The sequence below is a fragment of the Anabrus simplex genome, chromosome 1 (assembly GCF_040414725.1).
Source record: "Anabrus simplex isolate iqAnaSimp1 chromosome 1, ASM4041472v1, whole genome shotgun sequence".
In the NCBI taxonomy this organism is placed as follows: domain Eukaryota; kingdom Metazoa; phylum Arthropoda; class Insecta; order Orthoptera; family Tettigoniidae; genus Anabrus; species Anabrus simplex.
Window position 1 is genome coordinate 720873659 of NC_090265.1, and position 12993 is coordinate 720886651.

At 40.2% G+C, this 12993-nt stretch overlaps 1 pseudogene; it reads right to left on the minus strand.

The window, feature by feature from the left end:
- Positions 1–11553: 11553 nt before the first annotated feature.
- On the minus strand, positions 11554–12675 carry LOC136856814 (nucleosome assembly protein 1-like 1 pseudogene; annotated as a pseudogene).
- Positions 12676–12993: the final 318 nt, after the last annotated feature.

The window sequence follows — 12993 nt, forward strand, 5'->3', positions numbered from 1 at the left end:
AAAATGAGTGTGTCTACATCTTAAAACTTTAAAATTTACAGATGTAAAAATTGGTAGTTAGAATCTCCGCTAAAAATAAAGGAACACGTATTATTTTGTTTCCTGTAAATCCCAATAGAAGGGGTGTAAAAGGGTGAAAAATGGGTTGAATGCCTTTAATGAGGATACATATATGTCAGAAACGAAAGATATTACAGAACTGAAAATTTGTATATGGTATCTCCTTTAAAAATAAAGAAACACGTATTTTTTAGTTTTTGGAAAATCCGAATAATGGCGGTTAAACAGTTGTGACAAATTGGGGTGAATTTTTTGAAAGACTATATCTACAGAATATCTTGGAAACGTAAAATGTTACAGACGTAAAAAGTGGGTGTTTGGAATCTCCTGTAAATGTAAAGAAACATAGGTTATTTGTTTTTGGAAACTCCACTTAAGGGGAACTCAAAAGGGGTGAAATTTAAAAATGAGAATTTTTACAGTATACCGTATCTAAAAAACTTAACATGTTACAGAAGTAAAAAATGGTATTTTTTATCTCTATTAAACATAAAGAAACGTGTATTTTTAGTTTTCGGAAATATCACTTGGGAGGAGGGGGGGGGGTAAAAGTGACTGAAAATGGTGTTGAATTCTTTTAATTAGGCTACTGATATATCAAAGATGAAGATGTTACAGACGTGAATTTTGATATTTTCAATCTGTTTTAAAAGTAAAGAAATACGCATTCTCTTAAAATCCAATGAAGCGGGAGGGGGGGCTGAAAGTATTGAAAAATTAATTGGCTTTATTGTATGAGAATACATACATGTAATAAAAACTAAAGTGGTTACAGACGTGAAAATTCGTATTTGGATCTCCTTTAAAAACAAAGAAAAACGCGTTTTGGGCGGGAAACCATCTTGGAGGGTGGGGGTGTAAATGAGAGGAATTCCTTTCATGAGGACACATAAATCAAAAACTGAAGAAGTTAGAGTCATGACAATGGGTATTTAGAAGATCCTTTACCATTAAAGAAAAAAGTATTTTTTGCGGGAAAGTTCACTGCGGGGGGGGGGGGGAGTAGTGTGAAATGAAGTGAAAAAAGTAAATTACTTTTATGGGGATACTTATATATCAAAACTGAAGGTAATAGACGTGAACATTGGTGTTTGGAATCTCCCTTAAACATAAAGAAACAAGCCTTCTTTTAATTTTTTTGGGGGGGGGGGGGTAATCGGTAAATAAACTTAACGGCGGTGGGGTGTAGAAGGAGGTGAGATCAATTGATTTTACTGTTATTAATGTTCTTATAAGGATCCTCCGTTGCTCAGGCGGCACCGTGCCGGCCTCTCACTGCTGGGTTCCGTGGTTCAAATCCCGGTCACTCCATGTGACATTCGTGCTTTACAAAACGGAGGCGGGACAGGTTTTTCTCCGGATACTCCGGTTTTCCCTGTCATCAGCCATTCCAGCAACATATAATAATAATAATAATAATAATAATAATAATAATAATAATGTTCCGGACCGTCGTCAAATGTGCAGACCGCGCTGGTAACGGCTCCTGGACGGGTAATGACTAAGAATGCAGTCCGGCCGCGGGTTCAGTGCCGCCAAGGCACCCAATATGACACCACTCCGGATCTCCTGAAGGATTTTCTCCATATTAAAAATGATTAAAGGAAAAGATGGCAAAGATTTACGGACCCAACTGACCAGGAGGAATACCTGAGCCTAGCCCGGGAAGTACGAAATCGATTACTGGAAAGGAAGATTAAAAAATGGGAGGAAACGTGCTGTAAAATAATAGAAAACGAGTCAGATCGCGAATTTCGGCGGATTATGTATCTAAAACAATAAGCATTCAAATATAAATTTCAGTATAATACCGTAGCGAAGCACGGGTATCTTGCTAGTATTCAATAACTTCAATAGAAAGTTGAAGTATTCTACTTCAGCTTTTAGGTCCTTAGTAAAAAAATACACCACAGGGATTTTAAAATGAGAAGCAAGTCCAACGAACACAAAACACAGAAGTTTTGTTGCAATCACTATTTCTGGGCTTGAATTAAATATTTTTCCAGTCCACTCAGTGACACAAGTCCCCGTACTTCATCAGCTGCTTTGCAGTAAAGCGCGTCGGGTTGAATAGCCATCTCATCTACGATAGTCGAGCCAAATGTATTTATTCCCTCGGTGGATTTTGCTTCTCCGTGCAGTAACTTTACTATCAAGCTTGAAACCATTACACCAGTAGTGCTTCCAACATAACGTTTGATAGTAGACTTAGAAGTCAAGCTTCGTATAAATCTGTAACCTGCCGGGAACTTACTTTGCCAGATAATGCAATAGCTGACAGTTATATCGCTCTACCTGGGCATTTATTTTTTTGTAAAAATACTTTAAGCTGTTCTTTTAGAAACTTTGCCTTTAAATCTCCTTCAGCACTCGAAGCCTCAACTGCGTCTATATTATAATCGAGCATTTCTTTCTCTAGCCTACTGACTTGTTTTTTGAGTTGCTGTTGGTAACGCTTCAGTGCAGATATCTTCTGCCTTGTATGTCGAAGTGACCTACGCAGTGTTTGTAATGTCTTATTCCGCGAGTTTTTATGTCGCACATGTAACTTTGTTTGTGTATACACATTTTTCTTGGCTAAATCACCACCACTTGAGATATCAGTTGGGGGGGGGGGGGCGGGGGTGCGTCATCAGGAGCACAAGAATTATTCGGAAAAGAACCAGCATTGGGAGATGTTCTGGGTGGCAATGAGAGTTTAATGTTCTTACTTGGCGGGTAATCACTAAAGACGCTCGGCACCGCATCAGGCTTTAACCGCTTTAGCTTTAGTACAGGTTTGTAGTCACATTCCATAAAGTGATTATTGCACACGACGGAGTGGTCACTATGGTTCCATAACTTATCCTTTGTACCACCTACACAATAAAATAAGGAAATTATTATCATCAGAACAGGAGCAATAATAATAAGTAACCTAATTTTTGCTGTCACATGGTCTGCGTGTTTACTTTACCATACCTTGTCTGCTTATTGCTTTAATCCATAATTCCTTAGTTGGCTCTTGGCAAGCGGATTCATTGAAACTAGTTCCAGGAACTTTATTTCCAGAGCCTTGTTTACAAAACGGCACGCAACAGTACACCATTGTAATAAAATTGACGTATTTTTAACAATACGACGTCACCAGTAAGCATACAACGTGTAGAAATACCGCCAACCGAGATGTTCATGTGAGGTTGAATTGCAGCGCCTCTAGCGGCAAATATAGCATCCACGGGGCTGACAGCTATGAGTGGATATTGGGCAGGCCTTGTATTCCTTGTAGACTAAGGTCCCACTAACATCTTTTACTGTTTTCAGAGACGCCGAGGTACCGGAATTTAGTCCCGCAGGAGTTCTTTTACAGCATGAATTCAGGGCGAGGGATATTGAACGTCAGGCATCTGGAAAATGCCCAGAGATAAAGCGTTCGTTACTGAAGGCTTCTCGCCGCAAATCTTTCACACCTGGCGACCGACGTGAAGTGTTGCCACATTTTGCATGAAAATAACGGTGTGGTCGCAGTTACGTTCTTGTAAAGTTGGAATCAAATGTTACACAAGGAGGTCCCTCACTGTACAACTAACAGGTCCACGAGGGGTCATCATCTCAAAGAAAAACGGACCAAGAAAGAGGGAGTCACGTAAGCTGAAGGCATGGTTGTTCCAGCAACAACCAAGGGACTTACACAAAGCAGTTCCACCGTAAGAACTTTCTGACGTCATAATTACAAAAAAATTGCACGTTCTGGCTGGTTGCAGTACCATATTTTCACCTGGTGGTAACACTTGGAACTAATACGTTTTGTGGCATAATTCACCAGCGCATTACTTAGTTAACCTGTCTACGAGATTTCAGGCTCCTACACCCCGTGCTGTGCTACGCTGAACACTGTCAGTTTAACTGTGGACACCCGGTATTATGTTTCTTGAGGGCTCACGCAATTTGGTATGATAGTTTTCCAATGAATGGTATGCTGCGGTAATGCACATCTCGCTTTTGGTGTTCACTTCCTTGCATTGATTTTTAACTATTTATAAACAATTAATTGACAGGCACGGACAAGTCTTAAACAAAACATGCTTATGTTTAAGATTATAGTCTTTTCCTTATTAGTGGTTGAATGTTGCACTGAGATATTAAAGGTTTTTCTGTGATGTAAGGATGAGAAAGTGCCAGGATTGGATAGGTAGTGGTCGTGGCCTTAAACAGTCTCAGCATTTGCTTAGTGTGAACATGGGAAACCATTCACAGGACTGCGGATGGTGGGAATCGAACCCACCATCTTCCGAATGCAAACTTACAGCTTACCCTAACCACAGGGCCAACTGGCTCGCTACTATCGTAAGATGAGAGAGAATACATGTCAGAGTTCTGGACACTGTTAACCCATGGAGATCAATCCTCCCAACAATCTGTAACCTTCCTTTCGCGGCCACATAATGCGCCATTCTTATTGAATGAGAATTGTGCCAGAAGAAAAACATCCACCAGGAAGACCTAGAAATACCTTTCTCAAACAAATTCGAAATGACATCGAGAATTACATATGGATAACTGAAACTACGGAGTGGCCGAGATCTGTATTCAGCAGACGCCTCGGTTCGCTGCCCTGATAATGGACTTCCTTGGTTTCCTATTTTCACTACCAGGCAAATGGCGGGACACTTCCAGTTCTTAAGCCACTGCCGATTCTTTCCACCTCCATAGGCAATTTTATTCGCCATCAATCATTTCATCTTCGTTACCTGCTCAAATGAGTTTGGCGCCAGAGCACACACCGACCAGCCTTTATATTCCCGTTAATGTCACAATAAGCAATGTATTGATCTTTGTATGCGTGTGTGTGTTTCCAAATATTAATGCTATAGACTGTATATTGTGTTATTGTTATTAATTGTGAGACTTTTATTTTTGTAGTTTGTTCTTATGGCAATGCCGAATGTCTAGAAAGTCGTTCAGTTTTTCATTAAAAAGGATTTAAAATTAGTTTAGAATAGATTTAAGTTAGGCTAGGTAATATTAAGTAATAATTATTTGTAAGTTATCTGTGTATCACAAAGAATGCTGCTGTAATTGGGATGAAAATTCTGTAGCAAGGAACAAATTAAATTAAGTCCGGCCGTAAATCATACATACATACATACATACTGAACCCATGACCTTGTGTCCTAAGAATTTTAAGTATGGAAGTTACTTCATGAGGCCCCATGTCAATGATGATGAGGAGCTTGAGCATAGTCTTGATATCACGGAAGCAGCACGTGGCAAGGGGTGACTACCTTCATTCCAACGCTGGGATACGTGACGTCATCCGCACGTGTTGGCAGTGGAAGGATACCGAAGAAAGTTTATGTTGAATAAATATAATTAAATGAAAGAATTAGTAGTGAACGCAATATTATGAGGGTCCTGTATTTATCTTTATGATAATTGGTCTTTAGTAAGACGGATTTGAGACAGCTAAGCCATTTCTGGGGATTATTTCAGATGGACGCGCGTGTCTAGCTTACCCCACGCGAAGTCGACAAAAAAGTAGTGCCTATCAAATGAGGTCAGCTAACCAGTTAAATTAATAAGTATAAATTTTAAATGTTCAGGATCACTACTACTAATGAGTTAACAAATATATAGTTACATCCAAAACTCCTTTAAATACAGTTCATTTAAGTCGAAAAAGTTACGCAAAATTTCTTGGCGGCAAAGGGAAAATGCCTGGAGAGAGGGGGGTAATGGCTATAAAAATAGAAGGGACGCCGTGATGAAACCCCCGCATTGTGTTATTCAATCTTGAGCGAGAGAGTTAGACTGTTCTGCAAATCAAGCGACAAAATTAGACTAAGTCCGACGAACACATTTTGGTCAATGTGGCTGGGGTCTTGAATCCAAGTGGATTTTGTTTCAGCAAAGGTAGTCTTATAAAAAGGACGGTCAAGATACTGCAGAAGTAGTATTAGAAAGTGGTAAAATATTTTTTGTGTTGTAAAAGCAATTCGTGTGCGGGCAGTAACTACCATCAGTCGAGTGCGATCAACGGAGATACGTGTGATGGGTATTTCTTTTTTTATGTTTTATTTCCAGGAAAAATAAATAAATATTATGATGTACAGCCAGAAATGTAAAATTGCTAGATAAGCGACGGAATATCACGGGTGAGCCGAAGGATGGAATCCGACGTAAATCTAAGGTAGGTGCCTTGCCATCTTACCACCTACTATATCTTGTTTTGTGATGTCAAACTTATGTGCATTTGAAATTGATTTTTATGACGCAGTTGGTCACCCATATGCTTTGGCGAATGTCAAAATATGACGAAAGGTCATTTGTTATTTTATGCTTGGATAAATTTTAAAATATTGCGAGTGCCGTGTGACATGTAAAAAGTTATTAGTGAGAGCTTCGAAGTGATATCACGTCCAGGGTAGATCGTCAATTTCCGTGAATTTATTGCCTATAGTTTTGTGATGTTAAATTGAGATAATTTTATCTGACGTAAAATTTTTCTGTTTGAATTTTGACGTAAATGATGTAAGAAATCCATGGTTACCCATTTTCAATAGAGTGGAAGCGCCCTGTTGGGTTGAGAATATAGAGGGGTGAATTTTGTCACAAAGTAAAACGTTATTCTATGTCCATTTAAACTGTGTGACTGACAATAAAAAATAGTAGAATTTTGACAGTCATTTTGTGAAAATCCAGTTTTGGAAAATATGAGATCATTATGCGAAGTGTTCATTATTAATGTATTTGTGCGTATTACGCGTCGTGGATTCTAAGTATTTTTATTCCAGTTTCTGTCAGTGAGAGCCGTCGAGTTGAGGCAGAGTTCAGAGTTGTCGTATGAGTTGATATAGGATTTGTGAATCAGGTGATTGGAAGCCTGTAAATGTGCCGGGATATGTATAAGCCCGAGGAAGATTTCTGTAATGTTGGGGATGGAAATTAGAACTAGAGAATCCATGCCTGTACTAATTTGCGAGGTGTACAATTATTGTAGGGCATTTTGAAGTATCATCTTATGTGCATATTATTGGTCAGAAATATCGTATTTGTTTAATTATGTCGACGAAGTTAAAGGTTTCATTCTGAGAGGCCAGTCAGGCAAGACGAAACAGATGTTTCATATCACAGCAGAGCGGGGGTCGTGTCTCAATGCCGTCAGCTGACAGGAGTTCGCAGCTCGAATAACGGAACATGCAGAGTGTGTTACGCATTGAAATGAGATTGCATTTCTTGGCAGTGGATAACGTTAACTGTTGGATCTAGTTGAAATTTTCATCCGGGAATAACGTGTATGTTATTAGTTACTGTAAATTTGTTTAACTGCGATTGTAATGTACATTTGAGACCACGAACTTAGCGTATGATGAGTAAGGTTAGCCAATTTCAGGGTTGTCCAAAATATAGAGCGATGGTAATGATGATTGTTTTGTTTGTGAGGGGTGCACAATGCTTCACTGAAATGTTATGACAAGATATGACATCGTAATCGGTTTACATTGTACGGCGAGTTACTTATGGTTTGTACTTAATTATCAGGGTTATCCAAGTTGTAATGATGGTAAGTATTAAATTAAATTAAAGTGTGATGTCACGAAACAACATGAATACTGGAAATAAGTGATGTAATTTTTTCCAGCTACCGACGGTATACATCCAACATGATTAAAAATGAATTACGTCAAGACTTGTGTAGGGACTTGTGAAAGAAACCATTCGTCCGCGGAGATAGAATTTGTTGTTCATTAAGATTTCATTAAATCATTTATATTTATTTAATTATTAAATTCAGTGGAAACGTATTTTAAAATAACTTTAAATCAAGCGAATGACTTGAAGATGCATTCTGGAAATCATAGTTTATTTTTCAGGGGAATATGTAAATGTTAACGTAACGATTAAGGGGGCATATCCGAAGGTAATGGATTTTACTGCCACAAAGTATTGTGAGCATTGTTGTTGAGGCATTATTTGACTTTGATTGATTGAGCAGTAAATGCGCTGGGGTTAGTAAAGTGGAAACTTTGGTCATCAACCGATGTAACTTAATTGTGTTTAGCCTTCAGCTTAGAAACTTGGATGGTCATGGGGTCATCAACCTCAGGACTTAGAGTAGGGCCATATGCCACCGTAGTATCATTTTCCTTGCGGTCATCAGCCACAATGACTTTAAAGTAACTTAGAAGTTTAGATGTCGGTACATGACATAGTCGCAGGTCACATCGATTCAATTAAGGGTCCATGCCGTATAACCACTGTATGGTACACGCCGATTAGAGTGCCTTTATTATACCCAGAGTCCAGAGTTCGTGTTACGAGGACTGGACCATAAAGAATCACTATGATGGTACATGTAGTCTCACATGGAAGCCGAATCTAAGGATTTCCAGACTTTCTTTGCTTTAATTAATAATCGAGACAATGGCTTCTAATAAGAATGCCCGTCAGGCAGTTATGTCAAAGGCTCACACCAGTGTTCTGACCTTCTGTGTAAGATGATGGTGGTGTCCAGTGGACACGATTGGATCCCAATGATACCGATGATAAATGTTTAACTCATCAGAGGTTACTTGAATAAACAGGAATATTTTTAAACAGTCCTTTCATTTGAGTAGATAGATTAGAATTAATCAACCCTCCCTTTACCTCAGCAAGTGACGAAGAACCCGATACGATCCAATAGACAGATCTCATGAAATTTTGCTGATAGGTATCCTTCATAGTGGACCAAAAGGTTTCAATACATACATACATACATACATACATACATACATGCATGCATACATACATACATACATACATACATATATACATACATACATACATTTTCGCAATAGACCGTTATGCCTTCTAGCATTCAGTCTGCAAGCCCCTGTGAATTTACTAAACGTCGCCACAATCCTCTATTCGTAATTAGTGCTGTGGCCTCATTTAGTTCTATACCTCTTACCATTAAATCGTTAGAAACGAGTCTAACCATCGTTGTCTTAGTCCCCCTCTACCAAGTCCGTTAATCTCTTATGTGGAATATCCTCCTCCATTCGCCTCACATGAGCCCACCACCGAAGCCGGTTTATGCGTACAGCTTCATCAGTCGACTTCATCTCTAACTTAGCATTTATCTCCCCCATTCTGGGTACCCTCCTGCCATTGTTCCCACATGTTTGTACCACCAATCGTTCTCTACACTTTCATGTCTATTACTTCTAACTCACGAATAAGATATACTTAGCCCACCCAGCTTTCACTCCCGTAAAGCAAAGTTCGTCTGAAAACAGACCGGTTTAAAGATAGTTTCGTCCAGGAACTGACTTCCATCTTACAGAACTCTGTGGATCACAACTGCGAGCTCACTGCATTAGCTTTACTGCAGCTTGATTCAATCTCACTATATTACCATCCTAGAGAACATATAAGGGTTAGTCAAATTAAAACCGAACAATCGGTATAACACACATTCCCCGCTAAAGGTGGTAACACTGTTGTTACCTATCGATACTGCCATAGCTGTGCTAGGATCACTGCATAGTGACAACACACAGGTAATAGAAATGGCGTATACTTTTAATGCCGGGAGTGTCCAAGGACATGTTCGGCTCGGTAGGTCTTTCGATTTGACTCCCTTAGGCGACCTGCGCGTCATGATGAGAATGAAATGATGATGAAGACGACAACACTCAGCCCCCGTGCCAGAGAAATTAACCAATGATGGTTAAAATCCCTGGGAATCGAACCCGGGACCTCTGTGACCAAAGGCCAGCACGCTAACCATTTAGCCATGGAACCGAGCAACACACAGGTGCACGCAGTTATTAGGTTATGTCTTTGTTGGTGCGCGGACTGTGTTCGTCCAGCTGTAGAAAGCAAAGAAGTGTGGTTCTTTTTCCGGTGGATGAGAGCGCTGGAATACGCGAAACTCATCGTCGCATGTCCATGACTAGTGTGCGCGAGTGGCATAGGAGACTCCGAGAAGAGCGCACATCACTGCCCGTGGCAGGCCCATCGAACCTTTACGGCTGATGTGATGGGGCGGATTGATGGCCTTCTCCGGGAAAACCGACGAATCACTGAGGAAGAACAGTCGTGGATGCAGGTTTCATTTCGTCGAGGAAGTGCAAGACTGCGTGCGGTTTTGGATCCGTCAGCGACCTACCTCTTTGTACAAAACTGGAATTGATCGTCTCGTCTCCCTGTGGGATAAATGTATTAACGCTTTTGACTATTACTTTTGAATAAAACCATTCCAATGTTACGTTGTAGTGGGTATTCGGTTTTCATTTCACTGCCACTTATTATCCTAAATACTTGCAATTGTCTGCCTGTTCCAGCTTTTCATTCTCAACCTCACATTCAGAGATTTCTTATCTACTGACACAACTTTAGTCTTAGAAGGGCTAATTTTCATATCATACACATTGCATCTAGTTTCAAGTTCCAAGATATTAGATTACAGGCTTTCACGACGATCTGCCATTAAGACCACGTCGTCCGCTTAAGCCAACTAAATCCTTTCCTGCTACTTTATACCTGTCAGTAGATGATGCATGTTAATGAATAACAATAGTGAAAGACTACAGCCTTGTCTAACACCTGCAAGTACCTTGTACCAAAAACTCATGCCATATAACTCATATTCGGCCCCATTTCTATAAACCGGACTAAGGGGTGGATAAACAATGGATGTTGCAAATAACAGGATGATTTGAAAATGCCTTATGGACTGGCAACCACCTACCCAACTCGCGATTGATGTCCAAGCAGCGCTCGCGAACTAGACGTTCTGCGGCACTGTGTCCTCATCATCCTGCTCTCGCGCCCTCCAAGTGTATATCCATCACCTTAAAATAGTGAACCTTGTCTTTCGAACTTCTTTATTACGCCCCTGTACAGGAGATCAATCTATGTGAGGTTGATGATCATCCAATTTCCAGGCAGTACCTTGTGTTCATCACCACTCGTTCGGTTTGGAGGGTTCTCTTGGTCTTCTGTCATGTCTTCGTCTGCTTATTGGTTTTCTTCATAATTTGTCATTGTTTGCGTCACATATCCCATTATCCACAATCCTAAGTGTTACCTAGTTACTCAATTTCTTCATAATTTGACATTGTTTGACTCACATCTTCCTTTATCCACAATCCTAAATGTTACCTAGCTATTCAATTTCTTCATAATTTGTCATCGTTTGAGTCACTTCTTTCCATTATCCACAGTTGTGAGAGTCATCGTTTTCTTGCTGATTTGTCACAGTTTTGGAGACACATGATTTCCAATTGCAGGAGTCACTTGGTAATTATTTCTCCCCACAATCTCTCATTGATTTAGTCAAATAAGTTCTTGGACACTTTATAATCTGCCATTTCTCAAATTATTTGCTTTTTCCGTCCAATTTTAAATGTTTAATATCATCAACGATATATAAAATCCAGTGTGTTGTGTCTTTACAGTCTGGTCACCACTTGGATGGTTGGCTAATCCGATCCTTGGCTGTCCTTCAAACAGAATGTTACATCGTCATCTTTCGTTGGAGTCCGCAGGGTTCTCTCTGTCTAGGTGAGATAATTCAGTCCTGCTGTCTTCATCGTCTCCTCCTTCGCTTTCACTGTATTCGTAATCATCCGTATCGTCCGCCAGACCTTCGTCATCTTCCCAAATCTCTCCAGTGAAGTAGAGAGGGGCTTTCGGGATTATTGCCTCCCACAAATTGTGTCCGATCTCAAAATCATTCAGAAATATTTCCAGTGTGTCGTCGTCGATTTCATTGTGGTAGTCCGGTTTCGGTGGTGGTGAGAAGAAATTGAAGAAGGAATCGTTCTTGACGGTTTTGGTCACAGCTCTGGAAGTCCCTCTGTGCCTGTGTTTCTGTCGCCTCTTGATCACTCTGAGCGTTACATTTTTGCCCTTGTTCCAGTTGATTATACATCCTCTACAGGCCGTTATTATTGGCCCATCAAAGGAGAAGGGATCGTCAGCGTTCGGATTGCACACTATGTCGTAGTCTTTTCTCAGTACTGGGTTGGTGAAGTAGCTGTTGGGGGAGAAGTGAAACTCAAGTGTGAAGCCCATAGCCTCGCTGTCTTCGTCATGGTACACTGTTCGGATGTCGACGAGATGGGATAAGATGGGCTCATCATGCTCTTCTACCATGTCATCCAGGATCTGCACGTTCTTAAAAATTGTGAGCCAAAAATCTGGAATTCCTCTGGTGTGTGTGGGTTCGCAGTTCTTCTGAATCACCTGCTTACGTTGGGTCTCATGGTCGACTACATTCCCCAGTTTTTCGCCGTCTGGCGGGATTTTGGATTTTGACTTCACCCTGCCCTTAGCTTTCTCATGTTCTTCGTCCTCCTCTTCAATTGTTTGGCATTGTTCATCTTTAGATTTTCCATTTTTATCCGAATCTTTCTTTTCCTTCTTCTTAGGTGTGGATCCAGCGTCAGAGTCGTAGTCAGGAGGCACGTAGGCTGTGCGGATGTTTTCGGGGAGCTCACGTTCCCATTCGCAGTCCTGTTCGCTGGGTTCGTAATTCCCCGAGATGATGTCAGCCCTCTGCTGATACAGGTTGTCGTAGAGGTGATGGTACCTAGCTTGCATGGAGTACACTTCCTTGTAGAACAGAGCATCCAGCCGGATCATCTGCAGTTGAATCTGAAACGATAATAATAATAATAATAATAATAATAATAATAATAATAATAATAATAATAATGATAATAATGATAATAATAATAATAATAATAATAATAATAAATGGAATATCACTGGGAAGATCTGGAGTCAAAATTGACTGCCTAGCATTCGCAGATGATATGGCAATACTGGCAGAAGACACTGAAACAGCCAAGGTACATATTGAAACACTTTAAGAGACTGTTGTAAAGACGGGACTTCAGATATCCTTCGAAAAGACGGAATTAATGATTCGGGACAAAAAGGATCCGACACAAAATATTG